This window comes from Panulirus ornatus, chromosome 64 (assembly GCF_036320965.1).
Source record: "Panulirus ornatus isolate Po-2019 chromosome 64, ASM3632096v1, whole genome shotgun sequence".
NCBI classification, from domain to species: domain Eukaryota; kingdom Metazoa; phylum Arthropoda; class Malacostraca; order Decapoda; family Palinuridae; genus Panulirus; species Panulirus ornatus.
In genome coordinates, this window is record NC_092287.1 from 27,303,838 (window position 1) to 27,331,324 (window position 27,487).

The window sequence follows — 27,487 nt, forward strand, 5'->3', positions numbered from 1 at the left end:
TCGATTGATAGAGGGAGATGATCAGCTGGCGGCAGGAGATAATGAGGAGATAAATGGGGGAATTATCGACGGCTGTATCACTGGGAGAAGACGGTGGACTTATCACGTGATACAAATGGTTGATCATTCAATGAAGAAATGATGATCGGTTGATCAACAGGGCTAATGAAGAGCTGATCACTTGATAAAACTGATCGGCTGATCAACTGAAATGAAGGGGTTGATTTCATGATAAAGAAAGCGAACCAGCTGATGAAAAGGGCTGGTCAGCTGGTAATCAGAGATGCTTAGTTGATCAACACGGCTAATCAGCTCATGAAGGGAGCAGAACAGCTGTTAATGAGGGGTGATCAACTACCACTGCTGAAACTCATAAAGTACTCCATCAGTTTATAACGGGAGATAAGCTATCTGATGACTGGATACTGATAACGAGAAGAGTAATTTGAAAACGGCGGACGCTCTGTTGAGGACAGGTGAAGATGAACTGATAAATGGGGACGATCAATGGTTGATCAAGGAAGATCAACTGATGATGCAGTGGTTGGGAAGGTTGCATACCTGGAATGATCAGATGGTAACACTGTCTATCAGCTGGGAGCGAGATATAATTAACTAACAGTAAAAGATAATCATTAAATATATACTCACATTGTGAAAGACAAATTTAATCAGCCGACAACAGATCAGAAAACTATAGCAAATTATGATGATATAAATCAATATCATACAAACAAGCGATTATATTTCCGTTTGATTAATCTCTAATCTTATCAATGTCACGTTTGTTTGGTCAAACACACTGCAATCCTAACGCTAACCATATATATATATATATATATATATATATATATATATATATATATATATATATATATATATATATATATATATATATATATAATTCAAATATGAAAGGCTAAAAGATGTATTAAAGAAGATATACACACAGAATAAAGATTCAAAAACTTTTGATTACTTCATTAAGCAAGATGGATCATGGTATCAAAGTGTATAAGATCTTTAAGGAATATTGTACATTGAATCTTCGCACACTATAAGTATATTCGTAAAAATAAGTGGTTTGATTTTTTCTCTATCATCTCGCTGAAGTGACGGGATCTCTAACAGGCTGACTGAATCACACAGACAAGCGGGCAAGTCTTCACGATCGTTCTGACGCAAAGCGAGCACCACATGAAGCCTGGCATCTTACAAAAAAGATTATAAGTCAATGTTGGTCAGCCGCGGCCAACATATATAAATGACTCGGGCGTGCCGCTTGAACCTCCCGCATGCAAGTGTCTGGACTTGAGGTTAGTTTCTCTCTTTTTCCTTTTTCTTTTCTTTATATTCTACCTAACGGCTGCGACGATTTGATCTTGTGTGTGTGTGTGTGTGTGTGTGTGTGTGTGTGTTTGTTTCATTCCTCTCGCTCAGTCATCAGCTCTGGACGATAACTTGCCCAGGTGGGAAACAGCGAATATCTACGAAAGAAAATATAGGATGCATATGTGTGTATGTGCCTCTGTATATACTCTATGTATATGTGTTAGTTTGTTCGTATGTATATGTATGCTTGTTGTCATACGAGTCAACAGAGAGGCTTGCATACCAGCACTTAGGAATGTGTAAGTATAAATACATACACACTCTCCATATATTATGAAATTTGCATATCAAGAATCGACCTCAACGTGTACTTTAAATGTGACCTTGAACCCGACACACACACACACACACACACACACACACACACACACACACACACACGCTTACCCTCACACATTTGCTTGGGTAAATCCTTGACCCCAGCCCGACCTTCTCATAAGGTCAAGTTAATCTGGGATCCCTATCTCATAAAAGCATAATAAATAAGGAGGGCAATCAGATGCAAGCAATCAAGCAGTCAGAACCTGAGAACTACAATTATGGTTATTGTGTGAACTGGGGGAAGGAAGGTAGAGTGGTCTGAACTGAGCGAGTGAGGATTTTGATCTACGAGTGAAGGGTTTATGTTGATATACAGGAGGAGAGAAGGGGGAGGAGGGCTTGGAATATGGTAATCTTAGATAGGGCGTTGGCAGGCGAGTTTAGATGGCTGATTAAGGGACTTGAGGGCGTTTAATTGATGATATTATTTGAATACTACACGAGTTTAATTTGTGAATTTAAAGTAGTTTAAGGTGGGGGTTTAAGAAGGTTAGAAGGGTTAAGTAAATTAGTAGATTATATATCGTAAGTGAATATCAGTACGGTCAGAACGAGTTACTTTACAGGACTGAACAAGTAAAAGACCGAGACAAAAATACAGCGAAGATATAGAGTGAGTTACATCTGTTACCAACACAAACTGCATCAGCTACAGAAAATTAGGAAGTGCAATAGCTATGTCTATCTCCTCCTATTTTGCAAGGCACGAACCGCTTTTCCAATTTCAGAGGCCATCTTCTCCTCCAGACGTGTCAACTTGACGATCGTAAATCCAAAACAACCGGTTATGGGAACTGCCTTCTTTTGTTATCAGAAGGGGATCGAACACGGGTCATTTCTTTCAGAATGCCCTGACCACGTTGCTAGAAGATGTGGATGGTGTGGCTTAGCACGTGTACACTAAACTGTTTGACACGGCACGGGTAGCTGAGGCCCTAATCATTAATGCTATATACATACATACATACATACATACATATATATATATATATATATATATATATATATATATATATATATATATATATATATATATATATATACCCTAGCCTGAGCCAGGTGCCCATTCTATCGACCAATCCTTAGGGGTGGATGAACAGCTGGATTGACTGTGGACCGACTGCCGTAACTAGGACTCGACCCTGTGTGCTTGACCCAGGGGGTCATGGTCAGCAACGGTAACACATCTGTTAAGATCCGTACAATCACTTACTGTTGTATAACCAAGAATAAAAGAGTTATAGTCAACACGTACCAGTGCACACAGACATGAATATTGAACGGCAAATGAAGAAGCGTTGAAACAAGGAAGAACAGGTCAAGATCTCAAGGAACACGTGAATAACCTGTGAGGAAAATGATATAACGCGAAGAACAAAGACTCAGAATATGACAGTCAAAGCACTAGTTTGAGCTAGTGAACACTGTAGACAACCTACTTTTGTTGCATGAGAAGGCAGAAGAGAGCTTAAACAAAGACATTTGCAAAAACAAAAGCAACCACGTGTCTTAAAGATGACAGACCACACACTGTGCGTTCAACATGCACCAATTTTCATTACCTAAAGAAACAGTTAAGTAGATCACACTCGCAACTTCACATGTTCCAGTAATTACCAGTCTGGAAGATAAGTAAGGACATGAACAACACGCACACGGAAACACACAAGAACATAAACAACCATAAAATGTGTGGCAGCTGAGGGTAAAGCTGTCTTAACATCTTATAACACTAAACTTAACAGCCAAGATGACGAACAACGTCTTCCAGATAAATACAGTCCAGCACAAGAAACAAACACATAAACAAGTACGTTAATAAAGACTTGAATATGGACTTCATTACTGACGTAAACAACGAATCTAGAAGAGATGGTTAATGACATGAACAGATAAAAACAGAATTTTACACCCAAAAATGCTCAAAACGCATCATTTTTTCACTTAATAGACAATACCTTAACAATTTAATCAGAATCCTATAATATGCGACAGTTGCTCAACAGGAATTTACTCTCCTCAATGTCAGAAATAACATAGGTGACAAAGAGGCCGCCAATCAACCAGAGGTCGCATGAAGCGAAGGGATCAGGTGGCCAGGAAGGAGTCTCTAGAGTGCCATAACATTGTCCTCTTAAAGGCAGGTATTCTTTAAGGAGTTTTCATTCTTAGTGAGATAACAACAAGAAAGAAGCCAATGCCTTCAGGACCTCCATGTCGTCATGACAGCCTCGGGGGGTTGAAGAAGGACAAAGAAACCAGTTTCAGAATATTGTAAGCAGTACAGAATGAAGAGCAGCGGAGAGATACCTGGCATTTCCGACAGAGGTTTTCGACCTCCTTTGAGTATGGTCGATGGAGTGACCCAAGACATCGTGTCGTCAAGTCGCCTATTTATCAGGACGACCAAGGAATGGGCGAAGGAATGCATTGATAAATGGCTTCCAGCTGGGCAATAGTATACAGCTGAGCACTTAATCATGCATGACTTCGTGTATGGGTCATTGCGACGTGGACGAATGGATCTTCAAGAAATTCAGGACATGACACTGGCTATTGGCAATGTGCGGGATAGAGCCATCAAAATTAATGGACAACAACGATGACCGTAATGTATCGGCATTCAATTTAATGGCTGAACCGATCAATATAATGCACGAGCAATGAGTGTGATGGGGTAACACGGTCAATAAAACGGTAACAATAATAGTGCGAGGGCTGTTCTCTGGAAAACGGTCAAGAAAGAAACTGATGTGGTGGAGGGGCGAACATGTAGGTGTGGTGAGGAAGGGTCGGTAGGTGTGGTGAGTGAGTTAACACGAACAGTGTGAAACAGACCATATGGTTTGATGAGGGAGAGTGAGCGAGTGTGGTAAGAGAGATGGAAGATGCGCTGGGAGTGTTGACAGGCATAGGTGATGAGGCTACTTAGTGTGTCAGGAGAGGGTCAACAGATGTGTACTCAGAAAGAGATGGTAAGCGCTCGAGAGAAGGTGGTTGACCCGGAAAGGTTAGGTGACCTGGAGAAGGTGGGTGACCTGGGTGAGGGTGGGTGACCTGTAGAGGCTGTATCCCCCGGGAAAGGTGAATGCCCCGAGAGTGAGTGGTTGCGTTGGGTACCCTGGACATGGAGGCCATCTTAAGAAACCTTACGGGAAGTGAGTTCTAGGACGACGGGAGGCTTTGGAGGGGGACGACTGTTGCATGAGGTATACGTCATACTGCAAACGGGTGCTGAATGAGGTACGTGCTCTTCATGTGACGGATGCTGGACGAGGCAGGTGCCTTGAAGAGGCTGGGAGCCCGGTAGAAAGGAGAGCCTCTATAAAAAGTGGAAGCCATGCAGGAGGGGGACAGTCTGGTGAGGTGAGCGTCTTAAAGAAGACGGGTGTATACTGGAGGAGATGGCGGCACTGAAGATGATGGCGGGTTGTGTGGGTGGGAGTGAGGGAGGATGGGTATGTTGCGGGGAAGAAGGGAGATCTGGTTACACTGTAGAGGGTAGGGGAATGTAGTGTAGATGTGTGTCTTTGGGAAGGATGATGCCATGGAAGCAACGCCTGGAGAAAGCGCTTCCTCTGTAACGTATTTCTAAAATTCACATAGTCTGAATAGCTTGTTTTTACGATCAAAAAATACCAGGATGAGAATCTTCAAGCCTCGTTTAATTACTAATAAAAGATAATGATAAAGAAAACTCGATAACTGGTTCCCTGGAAGAGGTGGATCTCATGAAGGTAGCGGATGCCTGACGTTCCAGGCAAAACATCTAAGGAACTTGAGATCGTCTCGGGAGAGGTAGATAATCTGGAAACTTTCTTGAGGACTCTGGAAGGTCATGATGTCTACGAGTTTGTTAAGGATCCTTACGAGGAGGGAAAGGAGGAGAGATTGAGAGGCTTCGAACGGTTCAGCACTGTCGTAAGAGAAATGCAAAAGTCCTAGAAACGAAGAAGAAGAAGAAGAAGATTTAGAATAAGAAGAAGAAGAGGAAGAAATTCTACAATGGTCCGTTTTCATTTTATGTGCATCATATTTCAGCTTCCAGTCTCAAATTACCATTGTGGCTTCACCACTTACCATTGATTACTACCTGTCTCGCAGACAATGAGGATCCTTTCATTTTTATTTGCATTGGAAAACGCAACACCGATTACTGATTACCGCTCCCTTTTACGGAGTAATTATTCAGGTAATTCCAGCACTGATTACTGATTACGACTCTTGTGGACTCATCAGTGAGGAAAATGCATGAAATTTCTTTAATTGTTTTTTAATGACTATGCCTATTACCACAGGCTAACTACATCTTAGACTAAACACTTTATGTTCACGGTTAAAAGCTTTAATCAGAATTTATCAGTCTGTAAGTTTTATATTACAGAGAGAAGAGAAAAAGTAAGCAAACCTCTCCAAGACGCTTCTGTATTTTGACCTGGAATTATCCCCAACCGCTCGTATCAGTGACCTCGTGAGCACGTCTAATTCTTGTTCTTATATTTCAGCCTCTCTGAAATAAATGAAACCGAGACATATACGTTGATCCTCTTGGTAGGGAAACTTTTAATCTTTAAACCAGAAAATCTGCGGCTCGTCATTGGAGCAGTGAAACCTGACGGTGGAAATTGGAAATTTGAGACTCAGAAGTGTTGCCCAAGCGTTAGTCATTCATCGATCTTTTGATAGACTTTAAGTACCGCCAGGAGAATGCTGGCCATGAGTGCTGCCTCTCACAAAATCTCACAAAAAAAAAAAAGATAAAGGATTTCTCATGAAGACACCTACTGTGAACAAATGCCATGCTCACAGAAGGGACAATCAAGATAACACTAACAGTAAATAATATCTGGCACTCTTGCAGTTCACCGACCCACACACACACACACACACTTACCCCTGGTCCGTCCCCTTGAACAGTTCGCTTATGAACAGGTGAAGATGCTTTCAGTTACTGCCTCTAGGATCGTAACTTGGTAATCGAGCGAGCTCAAGAATGTTCAGAAAAACTAGGTCTTGGTTCCTTGCGACTCTCCTCCAGTAACTTTTAAATTTCTCAAGTCCTTCGAGCTTAAAAGGTCTTGCATAGTTCTATCTAGACACGAGCATATCTGAATACTTGATTAACTGGATGCACGACGTAGAGAATCAGAATATCCTAAATCAATGCACCTAGAATGCCGAGCGTTAAGAAAAATACATATACATAAAATGCTCCGTCCTCCTTGCACTGTTCCTAGCTCATGTACAGTTTTAATGGCCGGCTATTGTGTATTTTTATCAGCAATATGTATACAGAGTGTTTGGTCTTCCTGAGCACGTCCGAGCATGAAGATGAGGTACGCCGCGCAACTTGACGCTTCTTGTGTGACGCCACCAACTGAAACAAACACAGTCCCTCAAGAATGATGGCCTCTGCTCCACCGAAGCTCGTAAATCTACTTTTCTATCAAAGGAATTGATATAAACGTTGAGGTAAACACGACGAGTGTGCGAAGTACATGATACTCGAGTGAAGCAGGAAGTGATATGGAGTGTGAGAGTAAAACGTTACCAAATAATGAACATTTAGAGTAACAATACAGTGGACGCGACCGATGAAGGTCTCTCGCCCAGCAGGATGAGTGATGGGCGAGTGAATAATACATTTTCTGCCGTGGGTAAGAATGGTAGTGTGTGAGTGAATAACGAAGTTATGTGGCTGCTGCAGATAATGTATGAGTGAATGACGAAGTTATGTGGCTGCTGCAGATAATGCATGAGTGAATGACGACGTTATGTGGCTGCTGCAGATAATGTATGAGTGAATGACGGAGTTGTGTGGCTGCTGCAGATAATGTATGAGTGAATAACGAAGTTATGTGGCTGCTGCAGATAATGCATGAGTGAATAACGAAGTTATGTGGCTGCTGCAGATAATGTATGAGTGAATAACGAAGTTATGTGGCTGCTGCAGATAATGCATGAGTGAATGACGAAGTTATGTGGCTGCTGCAGATAATGTATGAGTGACTAACGAAGTTATGTGGCTGCTGCAGATAATGTATGAGTGAATAATGGTGAGTACATGCACTTGCTGGGGGGGATAGAGACCGTTTATTGTGAGGAGACAATTTAGTACAGCCAAGGGCATTTAACTGTAGGTGGTACAAGTACTTGGCACCAGAAAATCTTACACGAGGAAAAAACTCGCCAGGAACTTTTTAGTTATAAAAAGAAACACAATTTGCAAGACAGAATAAATTTGTACGTCAGATAACGATTTTTTACCTGTGTTTGGGGGGGGGGGGAATAAGAGGAGGATATATATATATATATATATATATATATATATATATATATATATATATATATATATATATATATATATATATATATATATATACAGAAGTTGTGCCAAAGATTTTGAAATCAGACTGTTGGAAAAGACATAATTTAATTTTTTTTCTTGGGCAGAGGAAATGATGCATGAGGGAGATAATTCAGAGGAGACAATTATGTCTCTTTTTATGTTAACTGAGATGGCCCGGGCGACTGTGATTGCCCTTATCAAGGCCATCTAATCAACGAGGTTTTTCTTCATCTGTACCTGGCGCTACTTAGCCAACGCAGGAAACGGCGATCATTCATAATATATATATATACATATACATATATATATATATATATATATATATATATATATATATATATATATATACCCTAGCCTATACCAGTTACTCAAGTTATCGACCAGCCTCAAGGGGAGGATGAACAGCTGGGCTGACTGAGGAACGAAACAACCGGGATTCGAACCTGTGTTGTGCATTCAGTTAGTAAAAAATGTTAGTTGCGGCTGTTAATGAGAGAGAGAGAGAGAGAGAGAGAGAGGGGGTGTTAAGGAATCAACGGGAACTCACGTCGTGATGGCGTGTGTATGACTTGAACTAAAGAATAAAATCAGTTAACAACTCTATACGTAGTAGTAGTAGTAGTAGTAGTAGCAGTAGCAGTAATAGTAGTAGTAGAAGTAGTAACAACAGTAGTAGTAGTAGTAGTAGTAGTAGTAGTAGTAGTAGTAGTAGTAGTAGTAGTAGTAGTAATAGTAGTAGTAGAAGTAGTAACAACAGTAGTAGTAGTAGTAGTAGTAGTAGTAGTGTTAGTAGTAGTAGTGGTAGTGTCAGTAGTAGTAGTGGCCACAGGAACAGCAGTAGCAACAGTAGATGGTTAGATATATAGGTATTCATTCCATGGGGCCTCAGTGGAAGGTCGGGCAAATGAACGAACGAAGGAATTTTCAAGCAAGATATACGCAGGAGAGACGGAAATCCGCTGCTCTCGCAATTTATCCAGCGTGGCTGGAGTGTCAGTCTGCTGCCGGGTCAGACGATCTCCAGCCTTTTTTGCGGACAGGTAATCACCTTAATGACCTAAGGTCAGGGACTAACTAACCCTTCCTTCCCGCCTGGGAGGATGCCCTACTCCATCCCAGCCTTAATTGACAATTTAGGTAATAACCTTCAGACCAACGATTTGACTGAACTGTTTGGCCCTGAGAGACAGATCTGGCGCCGTTGTTGTTGTTGTTGTTGTTGTTGTTTGTGTTGTTGCTTGTGTTGTTGTTATCTGGCTTGAAGGGTCTCTAACAGTTCTGTGTTGCTATCTTGCCCTCAGCTGTTACAACATTCAGGCCTCTTCAGCAGTGTGAGCTTACGACACAGCACAGTACCTTCCTAGCTCCCATGATCACACCTTACCACACAGCACAGTAGCTTCCTAGCTCCCAGGATCAGACCTTACCACACAGCACAGTACACAACACAATACCTTACCAGCTCTCACGACCAGACATAACTCGAAAAAAGAAAAATATACACTAATACAACAAACGAAATCTTAACGGAAACGCCAAACATTACTGATATTGGATGTAGAGTGGGTTTAGTGCACAATCTTACGCATGTCAGGATATCTGACAATGTATATACAAAACTACATATTCGTCAATGAAAATGGATAGAGGGTTCCTTTGTGTGTCGTGAGTGCAGCTATGTACCAAGCTACGATTATACTGTGTAACCTGACTCGCATCTTGTCTCCCAACTCAACTCCCTCACCTCGTCTGTCTGTCTGCCTCTCTGTCTCTGTCTGTCTGTTTGTCTGTATGTCTAACTCATTTGAAACAGGAAAACACTGTCTGCTCTCTCTCGTCTTTATCTATTCGACGCCACAAACTCTTCTCAGTCCACTTAAGTTAATTCTTGTCACAGATTACATTACGCATTCAGTCTCGGTTACATTATGCCTAATCACTGAATTACATTACAAAAGTACATCTGACACATCCTGTCATTAGCAGCGGCGATGTTCATTACCGTTTACTGTACGCTGAGTGAACACTTGAGGGAGTTACAACACAGAGATGGTGTTACTGCAAATAGGAAAGATGTTTTTGCGTCTAGTACTTTAACACCGGTCCAACAGCTGCTTGTTAGAGCTAACTACCTCGTTAACTATCGCGTATTCTAACACTGAATCACTTCACGAGGGTTCATGTATGAATAAGGTCCAATTTATGTAACAGCAAATGAGTGTGAGAGTTTATGAGGCTCATGCATGAGTAAACGTCTCATTTTGTTCGTCTGATCATCAGTGTAACATCTACCGAATGTAACAGTTTATGACAGCTCATATATGAGAAACGTCTCATTTATGTAACAACCAGTTAGTGTGACACTTAATGGCAGCTCATGTATGAGTAAAGTCTTGTTTATCTTTGCTAGCAGAGACGGGATCGGCAAATGAATGCCCTGATCAAAGACACCTCATCACCTCTCTCTCTCTCTCTCTCTCTCTCTCTCTCTCTCTCTCTCTCTCTCTCTCTCTCTCTCTCTCTCTCTCTCTCTCATTTTTTTATACATATTCGCCTTATCCCGCGTTAGCGAGGTAGCGTTAAGAACAGAGGACTGAGCCTTAGAGGGAATATCCTCACTTGGCCCCTTCTCTATTGTCATATATATATATATATATATATATATATATATATATATATATATATATATATATATATATAAAACCTAAGCCAGGTACCCATTTTTTCGATCAGCTCAAGGGCGAGGATAAACAGCTGGGTTAACTGTGGACCAACGACCGCGACGAGAATTCGAACCACTGGACGCTCCGCGAATGCGACACGGTCAGCGACGTTAACCCCTATGCCACGGAGGTTTAAAAGACGAGTAACGCCTTATCTCTTTAACAGACAATGTATGTATCTATATCTAATACGTCCTCTCCCACCAAGAACACAACAAAGTGGAACGTGGAACATCCCCCATCACTATCCTTGTATGACTGTCCACATCGTCGCATGCTAACACATTCCCCTTCCACACAGCTCCCATCCACACACACCCTCCCACACGCCTCCCATCCACACAACCCCTTTCCCCATCCCTTCATCTCCCTCGTGGTCTCAAGTAACGCCTTGTAACGCCACCGTTTAACCTAGTTACAACGGTCGGGTGACATTTCGTTCACGGTAACACTCGTCTTACATCAGCGTCACACACAGTCACTGACGTCCTGCAGATGATATGAACTCATGCCACTAGATCAAGGCCAAATTTGGCAGGTAATGTTATCATCATCATCATCATCCTATTATCCTCTGGGGCCTCCTGCACCTTCAAGGCTGCACTCCACGCAGGAGGAGAAGCCCTTGCACGAGACTCATGTACTCCTTCCCGTCCACTGACGATGATCAAAGCGGGGGTGGGGGGGTGGAAGAGGGGAGGTGAACTATCGCTCACGGTGTAAGCCCTCGTAACAGGAGTCCGGTAACACCACCTTAAACCAAATTATGAGTAAGTGGGATATGTTGTCAACCTACGAACACGTTTCTGAGCAAATAATATCTGGTCAATGATGGATCTACACACCAGTGTCTGTGTACACGAGGAGGACAAACTCCAGTTTATCATCGACACAAAATGGTCGTCACGATATAATGTCTTTCCACTTGTAAGAATACTTCAGTAAGCGTATCGTGGTTAATAAGCGGAAATAAGATGTTTTAACGCTGTTAATAGACAAGAGAAGCCAAGCTAGTGTTAACACCATTCCAACGCTACGCTTAGGAGAGAAACGACACATTCAATGTTAACTTCAAACTAACCTCTACGTATCATACAGTTAGGATGTACCATCATGAAGACGGAATTAGATATTTAACATCAGACTGACAAGACTACTATACTCCAGTCCATCCAATGAGGACAAAACAAGCCTCGTCAAAGGTGACTTTTCGCTCGCGGTGCAACCACCTATAGGCGGAGTCCGGTAACGTCAAATACCAAATTCACACAAACAGACAAAATCAATACATTGTTTAAGTCACATGACACCATCAGCAGACGACATACCAGCCTTGATGGTTCTGTTGAATAAAAGATGAATAATCTGACATATTCCCCTGGCCACCTTCGCTTGATCACTATCTCTCATCCATCCTGTGCCTCTCTCCTTGCTATCATATCACTGTGTTTATTTCCCTGCTGCTCTCGCTGGCTTGTCCAGTAATGTGTCATCCCTGAGTGTGCCATATTTTACAATCACTCTGCTTCTATAAGAGTCTTACCACTCAAGATTGTTGTGTATGATACTGTTATACATAAAATTTTAGTGGGTTGTTATATATCATATCTTATCGGATATTTGATCCCATCCAAACCTTTTGAAAACGTGTCATATTTCATCGACGCTGTACGTGAAGGCCTGATCAAGCTGTTCGTATCCCCTTGATTTAGTATACATGTTCTTAACTCCTTCTTTGAGCAGATCTCTCTCTCATTCTGAGTACATTCAAGACATCCGTGGGGGAGTATTATTACTTCGACCCTTTAATCCCTCTCTCTCAAAACATCTCTAATGTTTCAAACTCACTCAGAATACTTTCTCCTCTGCATCCTGCAGACCTACAGATCATCTCTATATGTCTGATATCAAATAACTACCAGAGAACATCGTCTCATTGCCCTCATTCCCCTCTCTCTGTGTCTGTCTCGTGTTTCCAACATCTTTTACCAACATCTTTTCCAGCGTTTTCATCTTCTTCCTCTTTCTCACGGCACCTTTTACACTCCAACAATACCCATCTCCATCAACATGGTCATCTCCAATATTCTCAACATCCTTTCACATCACACACCAACATCTCCAACAAGCAAAAATCCTTCCACATTACACACCATCATCTCCAGCACTCAATAATCTTACCACATCACGCACCAACATCTCCAACACTCCAGCATCCACTTCATCTTGTAACGCCCTAATACCAGCAGACGGCACAGTGTCCGGATCTTCCCTGACAGTAAGACAAATGTTACCATTCTGAACCATCGTCAGTTCCAGGAAGGTGCCGCAACACTTGTGGATAATCTGATTTATTCCAGACTTAGTGTCGGGTCAGAGACAATGACATGCCCTGGAAGGCCTGCACGTTCTTGACCATTGGTGAGGGGAAAGAGGGAGATTTGGGTCTGAAGATAATTGAGTCAAGAATAATCAAGAAAATGGATTCGCGAAGGCCAAGTTTCCAGCGCCGTGATCTGAAAAAGATATTGTTCTTAATTCCAAACAGTTAAGGATATCTATAGCATCGGTATGAGCTAGCTGAGCTTCTAGGCAAGGAAGATCCCATCTAGGTAACTGAGTCGTCAGATAGCTTACGCTTAACTTAGCTGAAAGCTTGGTTTCCAGCTAGAAATGGTATCGCCTGAGTTCCAGCTGGGTGAGGCATCGCTGGAGGGAGTTACTGTAAGTGAGACCTTAAATGGTTACGATTCCATGTAGCTGTTAAGATAGCTGTGGTTACAGTTAAGTGACGTACCACATAACTGATCTTCTAAGCAAAGAAAATGAGATCCACGACAAAAAACTGGTCTAAGCAATTGCGTTTTTTTTTGTTCTTTATATATCAGCTTTGGATTCCAAGTTGCTGACATTCCAGGCAAGTGATATTCCAGGAAGCCTAAAGTGCAGATGACTTCGTCTCTCAATAAAAGAGAGATCCCAGGGAGCAACGATTATGAGGTGGCTGAGGTATCAAGATGGCTACAATGCCTCATCTTGGAAAGTTTTCAACGACTGCGATTTTGAGTACGAGAGAGACAGTGTCTGTAAGAACGACGGAAACTGAGGTTCTCGAAACATTACCACAAACCTTTCACACTCTGGTCTGGAAACCCCATCACAAACATCTAATACATTGATCAAAGTTAAGTTGTAAGGATCACCAGACATAATAACGGACCTGAGAAGTAGATATGACTAAAAGGAGGGACCAAATACAACGCAAGTGACAGAAACAACAGTAAGGTTAACAGAAGTGACTGTTGAAGCCTACGTAAGTAGGGAGGATGAGAGACGGACTGTCTCTAACAAGTAAGATGAGGCGGGACGAGACGACCCAACACACACCTGCCACACAAATGGATAATGAGACACAAAACCTTGACAAAATAAGCTGCAGATTAGGCAACTCATTGTGGTAGCGTCATCCACTGTGGCAGATTCAATAAGAAATAATAGTCCCATTTAAATGAATATTTCTGTTGTTGACATGCAGTCGCTGTTGTTAAGTCTCCCGAAGGCGAGTTCCAAGAAGCGGATTGTAAGTGACGGTCGGGGGATACAAGTGTGAGAGTGGACACACTTAGAAGACGCACGTATAGCCTGCAGGGAGCATGTGGTTTCTTATATATATATATATATATATATATATATATATATATATATATATATATATATATATATATAGACAGATACAGACAGATATTGAAAAACAGACAAAGAAATAGACAGATGGATGAACAGACAGATGAACAGATAGACAGAGAAGTAGACAAACAGATAAATACAAAATGAAGACAAGAGACGCACAACCCAGGTATTCCTCAATTCTACGCTGAACTATTTTCCTAGAAGAGCAATACCACGTCATCATCTGAGGTGCAGACGAGTAACAAGAGAGCGTTACGGGCTGAGCCAACAGCACGCGAGGCCATCACAACATCCGTCCCTCACTGTAACGAGGTTCTGTCACACGCTGCCTCGCTGCACCGAACAGCCTAGTGTGCGACAACAGGGGCACTCCATCCACCTATGACGTGCAGGTAAGATCTGTTCATTGATATAGTGTGTGTGTGTGTGTGTGTGTGTGTGTGTGACGACGGCCAACACTGCACGGTGCATGGCAGCCTTGGAGTTCATGCATGATAGCAACAATGGTCGTCGCGGCGATCCGTTCAATCATTCACGACACCAACGAAGCTCGCTCATCCCCTCTGTAGAAACTGGACGACCACGACGTAACACGTACGACCACGACGTAACACGTACGACCACGACGTAACACGTACGACCACGACGTAACACGTAGGACCATGATCCACTCCGCGGGGGAGAAAAATAAGAGATCTTTAAAAATAAGATTACTTTGAAAACGAGGTTACTTGACGAGCTAATACGGATTGAATAAGGCTGACTTTATTAGTAATCCTAATTAGAAGAAAAATAAGGGTACTTTATGGTTAATAAAGATTGATTAAGGGTTTCTTCTTCCTCACTCTGTAAGGAAAATAACGTAACTTAATGAAGATAGATTAAATAAGGGCATAGTTTAATCGTTACTGTAAAGAAAAAATAAGGCCGCTTTATGGGTAATAAGAAGTAAATAAGGACATCTATGTCTCCAACTTATAGCAAAATAAGATAATCCTATGTTTATCAAGGATTAAAGTAACATTGCTCAGTAATCATTCTGACGGAAGATAAGGTCACTTTCTGGTAACCTCTGCCTCACCAGGAGGGACACAGGAGGTCACGGGTTACGTGGTCTAACATTAACCTGGAACCTGAGTTACATTCATGGGAAGACCTGGTCGCTGCCTAGTGACTTATGGAGGGAAAAAGATGAGAAATATGACTTAATGAAGGTAAATAACAGTGTCGATCCAGGCACGGGAGTCAGTTCTGAGGTCCCAGTGGGATGAGATCGTGTAGGTTTCACAATGGGGGAAGGGGGTAAGTCAGGGGTAAACCTCCGGGTGTAGACGGCGCTACACCGCCGGCCATGATGGAGAACCAGGTGTCCTACACTCGGGTCGGCAAGAGAGCGTGGGTGTGTTATCAGCTGTCCAGCACAGGACGAACAAGATGGTATACCTCAGCCATGCAACACCTCCCATCCTCCTCCTCCCGCTCCCTCTCCTCCCATTTACTCATCCCTCCTATAACCTTCCTCTTCTCTCCCTCCTACCTTCTGCCTCTCTCTCTCTCTCTCTCTCTCTCTCTCTCTCTCTCTCTCTCTCTCTCTCTCTCTCTCTCTCTCTCTCCTGTCCCGTTTCACTCCCTATAATCTCCCTCCCTTTCTCCGCCTCCTGCCCCCAGCCACAGTCCTTCCCTCTCTCTGCTTCCCCATACGACTCGTCCTCAATTCCTCTGCACACACACACACACACACACACACTTCCTTCGTACCAGCAACCAACCACTTACGGCAGATAACCGTTAATGGCTGTTAAGGGCAGGAGGTGATGTGAGCTACCCGGTACCTCTGTAAATCTTGTTTACTTTGATTTACAGTTTGATTGTATATATATCTTACTTGTAATCTCTTCCCAGCCGAGTAACCTCTCTCCGTTTTCCTCCGAGTTACTCACTCCGTTTTTTGTCTCATTTTCAGTCTATCTATATAGCCTTGTTTTCCGTTCGTCACTGTAATTTTTACCTATCTATATTCACAGTCACCTAACTAATGCATTACAGAAGGTACGACCCATGTAATGTGCTACTAGATCGAATGTAGTGTACTGAAGACCACCCCCCTCCCCCCTACACACCCCGGGACATGTAAAGACGACACAATTATTCGTAAATAAAATATAGTGAAGATTACAAGGCGAAGGCATTTCCTCCGTGCTCAGTAATTTATTCTCATGCCCTGCTCTTTATTCCCTATCAGACATGTTTCCTGTTTCACATACTTTTATAATATATATATATATATATATATATATATATATATATATATATATATATATATATATATATATCTTACTTCACACTTGCCACGTTGGAACATATCAGCGTCAAACGTCTGTATGACATTAATTGTTATCTTTATTCTGGATCAATTAACATATTCTTGCTCTCCCTTATTTGGTTTTTGTCTTGATCTTGTCTTGAAGATATTCCACGACTTCCTGGAGGACGGGTTGCGTTAAATGGTGGTTGGCTCAGAGAGAGAGAGAGAGAGAGAGAGAGAGAGAGAGAGAGAGAGAGAGAGAGAGAGAGAGAGAGAGAGAGAGAGAGGAGTATCACGCGAGCTAACAGAGATCAATGGTGAGTAACGGAAAAGTACGTGAATAAAAGAATAAAAATGACTCATCACAGGTAAACGAGAAAGTGCGTTAATTCATCTGTAAAGCGGGATGATTTCGCCAAGTGGAACTGGGAGAAAAAATATTTCATTTCTTTCCTTAAGATATTCGCAAGTTAAATATTGGTTCCAAATATTCTTATATTCTCAGTAACTGAGTCAATCATACAATGTTCCAAATATTCGTGAAGCGTGGGTCGGTGGTCGTAATATTAGTGAATGTTTCGTGGGCCGTGCGTAGTGATAGCTTCGTTGGTCTGTCATTCGTGTCCACGGAAGGGAAAGGAGGGGGGCGGGGGGGGGATGATGACGCATAGTGGCGTCTCATGGTAGAGGAAGACCCAGGTATGGTAGGTAGGAATCATGGTTAGTTAGGAAGACTCCACTGTGGACGACAGTGAAGAAGATGATGTTGTGTGGACTAGATTAAGACGATCAGTGAGTGATGTAGCGAAGGTGAGATCACTCACCTTGATTATCGATCCTTGACCAACCAGCCCGTCATGAATGGTCAAGCAAGGATAGAACTGTCGCATGACGCATCCTTGTGATGGATTAGGCAACCCACCAATCATGACAGACGATCGGCCAATCGAAGACGAACCAAACACAAAAAAAGAATTTCACAAAACCAGGCAACAGGTACGAACAGATTTCAACAGATCGCTCAGCCGTTATATATCGTTCTGTTAATTCAGCAAACCAGTCATTCAATCAATGCCATAATTACTCATCTATCTAACAAGCTATACAGCCAGTTGATATATCAACCACTCCCCGGCCAGCAAGGTATTTTACCAATGTCACAATTTTTTAAATTAGCTGAGACAGCTGAGGCCCTAATCAAAGCCATCTCATTTAAGCTCTCTCTCTCTCTCTCTCTCTCTCTCTCTCTCTCTCTCTCTCTCTCTCTCTCTCTCTCTCTCTCTCTATTTATATATATATATATATATATATATATATATATATATATATATATATATATATATATATATATATATATATACATACCCTAGCCAGATCCAGGTAACTAAGATTATCGATCAACCCTAAGAGTTGGATGAACAGCTGGGTTGACTGTGGACCGCCTGTCGCAACCAGGATTCGAACCTTTGCGCTCGACCCTGAGCTGTCCGTGAATGCGGCATGGTCAGGAACGCTAACCGCTACACTATGAAGGTATACAATCAGCTGGTACATCAACCACTCACTCTCCAGCCAGCCAGCCAAGCCTTGTGAATCACCTTCCCAGTAAGTAATGAGTCAGTCGACCGCATGATCTTCAGGGGAACTGATGACTTGTACAAGAAAAAATAAGAACATCATCCTCGTTTGTGGTCAGTCCGTCCAGCTTTACTTTGCGCTGCCTGACGCTCTAACCATCAGCTACTCCAGTCGTCATTCCTCGCCACAAACTACCTCATTAAACGCCCTCCGCATATATCTCCTCCCCAGCTTGAACAGCAGTCCACCTAGCACCACCCCAGCTTGAACAGCAGTCCACCTAGCACCACCCCAGCTTGAACAGCAGTCCACCCAGCACCACCCCAGCTTGAACAGCAGTCCACCTAGCACTACCATCATCACATTTTTCAGTTTTTTCACAAACTAGCTTTTGCTTCCTCCAAGCCCAAAATGCCCCCCCCTCCCCTGTTCATGACTATGCGAAGCTTACTTCACGCCCACGCCCACGCCTACGGCGAGCTTTATGACTAGCTTATATATTTGCCTTTCAGAAACAAGTACACTGCCTGGCCTCTCATCTCGTCAGTATTGTTCCTTGTCCAGGCCAATCACCACCGACCAGCCCATCTTCCCGCCCACACCAACTATTTCTTTATTCTAACACCCACACACAACCTCTCATGACCCTGCTCAAGCCCACACTGGCCTCTCTTCCAGCCCACACTGGCCTCTCTTCCAGCCCACACTGGCTTCTCTTCCAGCCCTCACTGGCTTTTCTTCCAGCCCTCACTAGCTTCTCTCTTCATACCAATCCATCTCAGCTCCGACCTTTACCTCGCACTTCTCGTGCCTCTTTGTAGTGTTGGGCGTGGCTCCTCTTCCAGCCTCCGAAGTAGCTTCATGGATCGTGGACGCGGTGGAGGTCATGTCACGCTATTTCCGGAGCCTCGCGCGCCCATATGGCTCAACCAGAGGGTGTGCTGCAGGGAGTGGAGGAGGGGGGGGGGGGGGAGAGGAAAGGAGCCCACAACCACAGAGTCAGAGGGCAGCTCGTGGTCTGGACGCATGAAGATCCACGCCCGGAGGAGGAAATGCATGAGTACTAGTCTGCCAGAAATGTTTGAGGCATCGCCTCCACCATCGCCTCGCATTTCCCTACAGTTCAGTCGCTTTTGGAAAGCTCGAGTACATGTGCGGGCGAGGAAGACCATGATTGTACCCTTTAGCCAACATTCCCCACTATCATTTGGGAGGGAGGGTTCCTGCATGAGGGCCTCGGGCCACTGCTATCCTCGGTTGAGTGTCTACGGTCCATGATGTCCTGGAGAGCTTTTACGGATGCTCATGGATAGTGACGCATGGAACTGCTCTCACAGAGGTTATTGGATCTGGTCTGTGGCCAACTTTACCCTGGGAGGTTTTCAACAAATGGTGGCCACCTCCGTCGAGGGACGCATCCCTTTGGGGGAAATGTGACTGCCTCTCTACCTCGCCAGGGTTACCAATATTCTTGTAGATTATCTTCTTTAGTTTTACCCGACCAACCTAAGATTTCTTCATGGATGCCTGCGGGCCAAAGCAAGGCTCTCCTTGAATGCCTTCCGCCGTGCTTTTGATCACCGCAATCATACAATCGCTTCACAAGTACCCGCCCGTGGCCAGAACTCTCGCAGAACCCATTCATGACTGTCCAGGTCCAGTAAGATTTTGGAGTCAGTTCATAATGCTCTCGACTAGCGGCCGTAGGGTCAGTTCATAATGCCTGTGATCATAAGTCTTCCAGACAATCGCTACTCTTGTCCAATACATAACATCATAATAACCCGGGCTCCAAGAACTGTTCTGGAATCACTCTAGTCCCTGTAAACCAGCGCGAGGTCACCTCATAATGCCCGCGCCCAACACTGCCTCCGAGAACGTCTGCGTCAGTATTGTTCTCATTATATATTGCCATGAACGCCTTGAGGCAGAGGCAGCCCGTGTGAGACTATCTTCATGAAGGTCCTTATCAGCGTTATCCTGGAACGCCCTCACGATCACCCACGGCCAGTGCTGTCTTTAGGACGCCTCCAGGACGGCAGCACTAAATAGCACATTATCTTAGGATGCCTTCACGACTCTGCCTCCAGTGTGATGCAAGTGAATACCTCCAAGATTACCAACCTGGACAAGTTATGTGAGGGAGCTTCCAGGCTGGAACACCAACACGCCGCACATGCTTTGTTCTGGAGGCACCTCAGCTTCACCTTCCTTACCTCAAGCAGTACCTCTTCCTCCATGGCAATTGTTCCACCGTAAAAAAAAGAACCTTGCCTCGTTCCTCGTTAAGCAAAGTAGTACTCTGCCTTCTTTCTGCCCAATAAGGATCGAACCTCGGCTATATCAGGTGATCAGCCAGGTCCCGTCCTTCAGATAATATATATATATATATATATATATATATATATATATATATATATATATATATATATATATATATATATATATACCAAGGACATCCTCCTCACCAAAGATAAACCTAAATTCCCTCCACCCACGATAAACGTTACCTTCACTACACCCATAAAGAATGCATCTTCCCTACACTCCCGACGCCGGTGACCCTGTACTTGACCCTTTGAGGTCAGGTCAAAGGCCATTTTCACTACATTTCATCTTCACTACACCCTCGATACCATCAGCCTTTGACCTGACCCTCAAGTTTATTTTCTTTAAAGGCACTAATTCCAAGCCAGGATTAGAGTGTTGACTGTTGGAGAGAAAGAGAAAAATGAAACAGAAGAAAAACAATATTTCTACCTCCTACGGAGGGAAACACAGTGATCAGACTACCCTGCTCAGCAACCTACCTTTGTGTAAACCTGACGGTACATTCACTAACCCACCTATTCAGCCAGGGCCGTGACCAACACGAGCCAACATTCCTCGTGGAATTCCACGTAGTGACGCATATGAGGCTGGCGCATGTGACGGTCGGAACAAGTAAATGTGGGAGTGTTATGTGATGTAGACATGATGAGGTGGGCGTGCGTGTGGGGGGTGACAGGGCCTGAAGGTGGGTGGCTTGGCAGGGGGAAAACTGAGTGGGTGTCGGTGGTGTGGCTGCTTGGTATGTGAACGGTGGGTGACAGGCAATGTGTTAAGTCACAGATTTCGATGACAGATGCTCTCTCTCTCTCTCTCTCTCTCTCTCTCTCTATATATATATATATATATATATATATATATATATACATATATACACATAGCATACTAGGATGGGGAACAACACACATGGGACGCCAACAAACACAGACTCGTCTCTCCTACGTACATCCAGACCTCGTTTGATGATACACGATGTGTGAATGATGAATGAAGCAACGCTGTGATAGCATACCTAAGACGGTGCTACGTGGTGGGCGCTCGTTCGATACACGGGGGCTCTGTGGGGGAGGGGGAGGGGGGGGAAGACAGATGTGTGATGCAGATGTGAGGCGTGGGGGAGGGCACTGCGCGCCACGTCATAAATGGAGTGATTATTGGTGTATGAGTTGGTTGGTAATGATCGGTTCTGTGGGGTCCGGACGACGGTAGACCCTCGGTAAATAAGGGGTTGCGAGAGGTGAATAAGAGAGATGGAGAGTATGGATAAGTAATGGGCAATAAGTAATGGTTATTTATAGGCGTTAATGGACTGGGGGGGTGATGAAAGTTAAGCCAGGAATGCGAGCAGGACGTCTGCTCTTACCGTGTGTTGCTCAAGCATTACTTTGCAATTCTAAAGCACTGCATGAAATCTATCCCTCAAGCGTGAGATCGAGGTACATGCAGAGCTCCCGAAAATAGTCTCGAACCTGAGAGTCACCCATCAAAGAGACTCTGTATCTCTAGTCAGGAGCTGGTGGTTCATAGACATGAATCATGGCGAGAAGAAGTTGTGGTGGACGACGATGAAGATGGGAGGAAACGGATGAAAAAGTGGTAAAGACAGCACAGGGAATCCCGTAGCGCATGTATGGTATCGACGCTGATATAACAGTGTGGGATCAAAGATGGGGGCGAAGGAAGAGGGGCACACAGGCGCAGGCATAAGGCAACTCAGGTCGGGGGGACATGCGAGAATAGACAGGCCATCCCACAGCAGGACATACAGAGGGAGAGGAGAAAGGGAGAGAGAAAGAATGTGGACACAGACTGGTTAACAGGAAGAGAGGATTACCTATGGGCGTACGGTGTAGGTGATGGCCTGAGGAGAGATTATAGGGCGGTAAACGGGTCGGCCGACGGCAGAATCCTTCGTGAGCGCTAGCGGGGTCATGGAGGAAGTTTATGGGTGGGAGGAGGGCGGTGCGTGTGTGGGGGAGGGTAGGGTAAAGGTATGCTGCCAGCGTAGGAGTGTTGGGCGTGGTGGCGCGGGTGTGGGCGGAGGGCGAGAGACAGGGGTATCCTGGCCTGGCAGAGGTCAGGTTCATATCCTACTGCAGGAATTCGCTCGCCTACTCCACCCCCCCCCCCCCCCACACACACACACACCAAATGCCTCGTTCTGTAAACTTTCTCTCGTGGAGAGTGAAAACGAACTGAATTCTTTAAGGGAGTGACGTCCGAAATTGCCTCATCGAGAGGTTGGATACTTTACGCAAGATGAGATATAACGCCAACAAACGATGGGGGGGGGGGGGGGGGGGGAGAAGACACACACACACACACACACATATATATACACACACACTAACCATACAGACACACAGGTCCAAGCGAAATGGTGTGGTCTGAAGAGAGAGAGAGAGAGAGAGAGAGAGAGAGAGAGAGAGAGAGAGAGAGAGAGAGAGAGAGAGAGAGAGAGAGAGCTCTAACTGAAAGGCACGTTACCATCTCTGTTAAGAGAAGTAACCCCCTATTGTGCACCCCATCTGCTGAGGGCAATCGACATGCAACTCTCTGAGGCCGGGATGCAAGTGAATTTGGCTTTGCATATCATTTGTATAACACGGTGTGTGTGTGTGTGTGTGTGTGTGTGTGTGTGTGTGTGTGTGATTATTATATGTGTGTAACGGGGAGAGAATTTTACACTCCTGTTGCCCCGTGTCTTAACCTTATATATGTACCATGGCTTTACTCCTCACTGTGCGCACACACACACACACACACACACACACACACACACACACACACACACACACACATATAACTGCTACATCAACATTGCTACGCATCTATAATGTATGACGGTGCACAAGACGATAAATAACCTTCCATGTTATGTCTATGTATCATATGAAGTATGAGTCACCTCGCGGCGATATACAACACGGGACTGCTACGTGCTGGGCCCCAGTATAGCGCTATATCACGCTATATACCTTCTACGGGAGGTGTGCGTGTATATATATATATATATATATATATATATATATATATATATATATATATATATAAGGTATCTTAGGTCTTAAATTTAGCTTTTCGGTTGTGATTATAGTACATTTGGGTCCTATTTGTATTATACCAACAAAAGCTGTTGGTAAGCAATTCACTTGTACCTCGACTAAATCATTTTACTTTACAAGTGTTTCTACAATGACAAAGAAAACGGGAACTGGTCAGTATCTCTCCAAATATGATTTTCTCGTCAACAACCAGTGATCGTGCAAGTGTCTCACGGATTTTGGTCATTTCTCTTCTTTTATACAAATCTCAGAGTCTGGAAGATTGCTGGCCATTTTTGGTGCTCAGTTGTGGTCTGGAAGAAGGCTGGAAGGGCAGCTGCAAGGTGATGTACACAACTCTTTTTTCTTTTTTCTTTTTTTTGGGAAAATCTGGAATTCTGGGTCTGTAGGAAGATTCCACAGGCAGGTGCATGATGATATGGACATTTTTACGAATGTATTGACTCATAATCTCAGATTTCAGAGCTGTGGAGTCTTGCAGTGGGAGGAGGAATATGTGCACAGCGCCTCGTGTGTTAGTGGAGGTGTACAGACGACGGTCGGTGATGAGAATAGAGGAGAGGTGATGGGTAAGGTCTGGTGGGGTCGGTGTCTTCCTCGTACAATACCATGTGAGGAACTCGATCTTACTCACTCCTACTGACACCAAGAGAACCATCAGGTTTTTGAAGAAGTAACCTAAGAGGAATCTGGGCTTATCCCACGTTGCTTAATAATGTTCAACGTTCCTTTAACTCACAGACCAAGGGAGAGCCTTGTTTCCTAACGTATTCCAGACATTCCTTTCATCGCATATTTCACAGAAAATGTTGAGTTTGCAGGTGTAGGAACGTGTAAGATCCACTCCTGTGTCGCTGGTTCACTGATGACGATAATAAAAAAATGCAAAAAAAAAAATGATAATAATAACAACAACAAGAACAACAAATAACAAAACAGAAGGAATCGTTCGCTATTACAACACACTCCAAACCAGCAGACAACATGTATGGCCAGCAGTAACAAGGCAGGAGGCAGTGGGCGGCAGAGGAACACATCTTCAGGAACCCCAGGGAGGAGCAGTAGTGGTTCCTGGAACAGGAGTTACATCGTAGACGAGAGAGATTTAGTAACAGCGGCAGACGAGGCATCGTAAACAAGATCTTCGAGACCATATTGGGCGTGTGCGGGTAACGCGGGATGAATCATACAAAAGCAAGATTATGGCAGGCAGGCTTAACTAACAGCATCTTCATCAACACGAGGACGAGGGACGTCACTCACCGACATCAACGCTGGAGGCCATGAGCAGTCGCTTGGTAAACTACCATCATCATCATCAACATTATCAGGTGACACAGAGTGGTACCTTCAATACCCACAGGAAAATAAAAATAATTCGTATATACCATCATCACTATCATATCCGTCATTATCACCATCATCACTATCATATCCGTCATTATCACCATCATCACTATCATATCCGTCATTATCACCATCATCACTATCATATCCGTCATTATCACCATCATCACTATCATATCCGTCATTATCACCATCATCACTATCATATCCGTCATTATCACCATCATCACTATCATATCCGTCATTATCACCATCATCACTATCATATCCGTCATTATCACCATCATCACTATCATATCCGTCATTATCACCATCATCACTATCATATCCGTCATTATCACCATCATCACTATCATATCCGTCATTATCACCATCATCATCCACACCCAGCCACTGCAGTAATCAATTCAACATGATTCAATCACCATCATCATCGTCTAATTCCCTGCTCAATATTCTAGTCATCAACAACCCCCCCACATCGGCACGGACCTCATCATCATTATCGTGATGAATGATGCTACGCTGGCATCATCACAAGCACAAGTAAGGTCGTCAACATACCATCAACAGAAGCGTCATGCGCGAGATCAGGAGCATCAGTACGAGGAGCAGGTGGCCAGTCATGAACAGATGTGACCAAGAGGAAGCATCAATGTCACAAATGCCATGAAAGACAAGGGTCAAGCGTCAGCCTCAAACTATCAGCAGCGTCGGAACCAACTGTCAGCACCATCAGCAGCGTCGGGACCGACTGTCAGTACCATCAGCAGCGTCAGGACCAAGTGTCAGCACCATCAGCAGCGTCGGGACCGACTGTCAACACCATCAGCAGCGTCGGGACCAAGTGTCAGTACCATCAGCAGCGTCAGGACCAAGTGTCAGCACCATCAGGAGCGTCAGGACCAAGTGTCAGCACCATCAGGAGCGTCAGGACCAAGTGTCAGCACCATCAGCAGCGTCGGGACCAAGTGTCAGCACCATCAGCAGCGTCAGGACCAAGTGTCAGCACCATCAGCAGCGTCAGGACCAAGTGTCAGCACCATCAGCAGCGTCGGGACCAACTGTCAGCACCATCAGGAGCGTCAGGACCAAGTGTCAGCACCATCAGGAGCGTCAGGACCAAGTGTCAGCACCATCAGCAGCGTCAGGACCAAGTGTCAGCACCATCAGGAGCGTCAGGACCAAGTGTCAGCACCATCAGCAGCATTGTCATCAGGTTTATAGTGCGCATCAGCATCATCACCAGTCACCATCTCTCCTCCTCCTCCTCTAGTGCTATTGATGACCCTTCTCCTTCAGCCTCGCACTGCGCACCACTCCCAGCATCAATCGTCAGCATCAGTCGCGTCATCATCATGAAGTTTACGGTGCGCTTCAGCATCCCCTTCCTCGCCACCGTTCACTAGCGTGGCAGGGAAGGCGCGGGTCACAACCCACGCCCAGTGTTGGGTTTGCGTTATACCTTCCTCACATCTGGACAACGTTCCGTTCGCCTTCCTCGGACGCTCCTACAAACCTCGTCCAGGACGCTCAGGATTCCTCCACCTGTATCAGCAGTGGGGCTGGGGAGGGGCTCGGGGGCGGGGCGTGGGGGAGGGGGAGAGGCCGTGTGGGCATCCTTCGGCCTCTGAGGGAATCAGTTCACTGTCGCCGTCTTCGGACTCGGCGTCTTAACTGGTTCGGCCGCGGAACATGAAGATGAGTCCTGCTGGGAGTGGTTGGGGGGGGGGGGGGGGGGGGGGGAGAAGAGGAGTAGTAGGAGGGAGGGAGGGAGGGAGGGAGGGAAGGGGTGGGGGTAGGATGGTGGGGATCTCCACCCAGCGGTAGAGTCTTCACCTGCAGGGGTCCGTGGCAGGCTTCATCAAGGGAATTAACAGGATCCACATTCCTCGTTCACATTGCCGTCTTGTCCCTCCAGCTCTGTCGTCCTCGCGTAGACCGTATTTATGAATCATCCTCCCTTACTTATGACCTCATACTCGTCCCCACTTATAAGTCATTCTTCGCAATATAAGCCTCACAATCTTCCTCACTTACCTCTCCTTTACTTCATATCCTGGTGGACAACAACACGACTGCTTTTTCTGTTTTACCTTACTAGTTCCTCCATCCAATCCTTCTGCTTCACTTCTTGCACCATATTCATTCTCACTTTTGTGAGGTGCGAGAGAGAGAGAGTGATCAGCACCTCCGTCTTCTATTCCCTTTCACCAGAAATCTACCTTCATTTAAAACCACAAATATAATTCTTTCAGCGGAGCCTTCAACACCGTAGCTACGGTCTTAGTGGCTCCCACACACCCGTATCTTATCTAAGGCCATATATACCCCTGCCGTGTGGTCTGCCTGGTGCTTCACTAGGGTTCAGAGTCCTTCAGACCCCTAG

At 44.5% G+C, this 27,487-nt stretch overlaps 1 protein-coding gene across 2 annotated transcripts in view; it reads right to left on the bottom strand.

Annotated features, from left to right (window-relative positions):
- Positions 1–27,487, bottom strand: part of raw (NDT-like domain-containg protein raw) — a 923,024-nt gene that overhangs the window by 586,289 nt on the left and 309,248 nt on the right. The window lies entirely within an intron of this gene.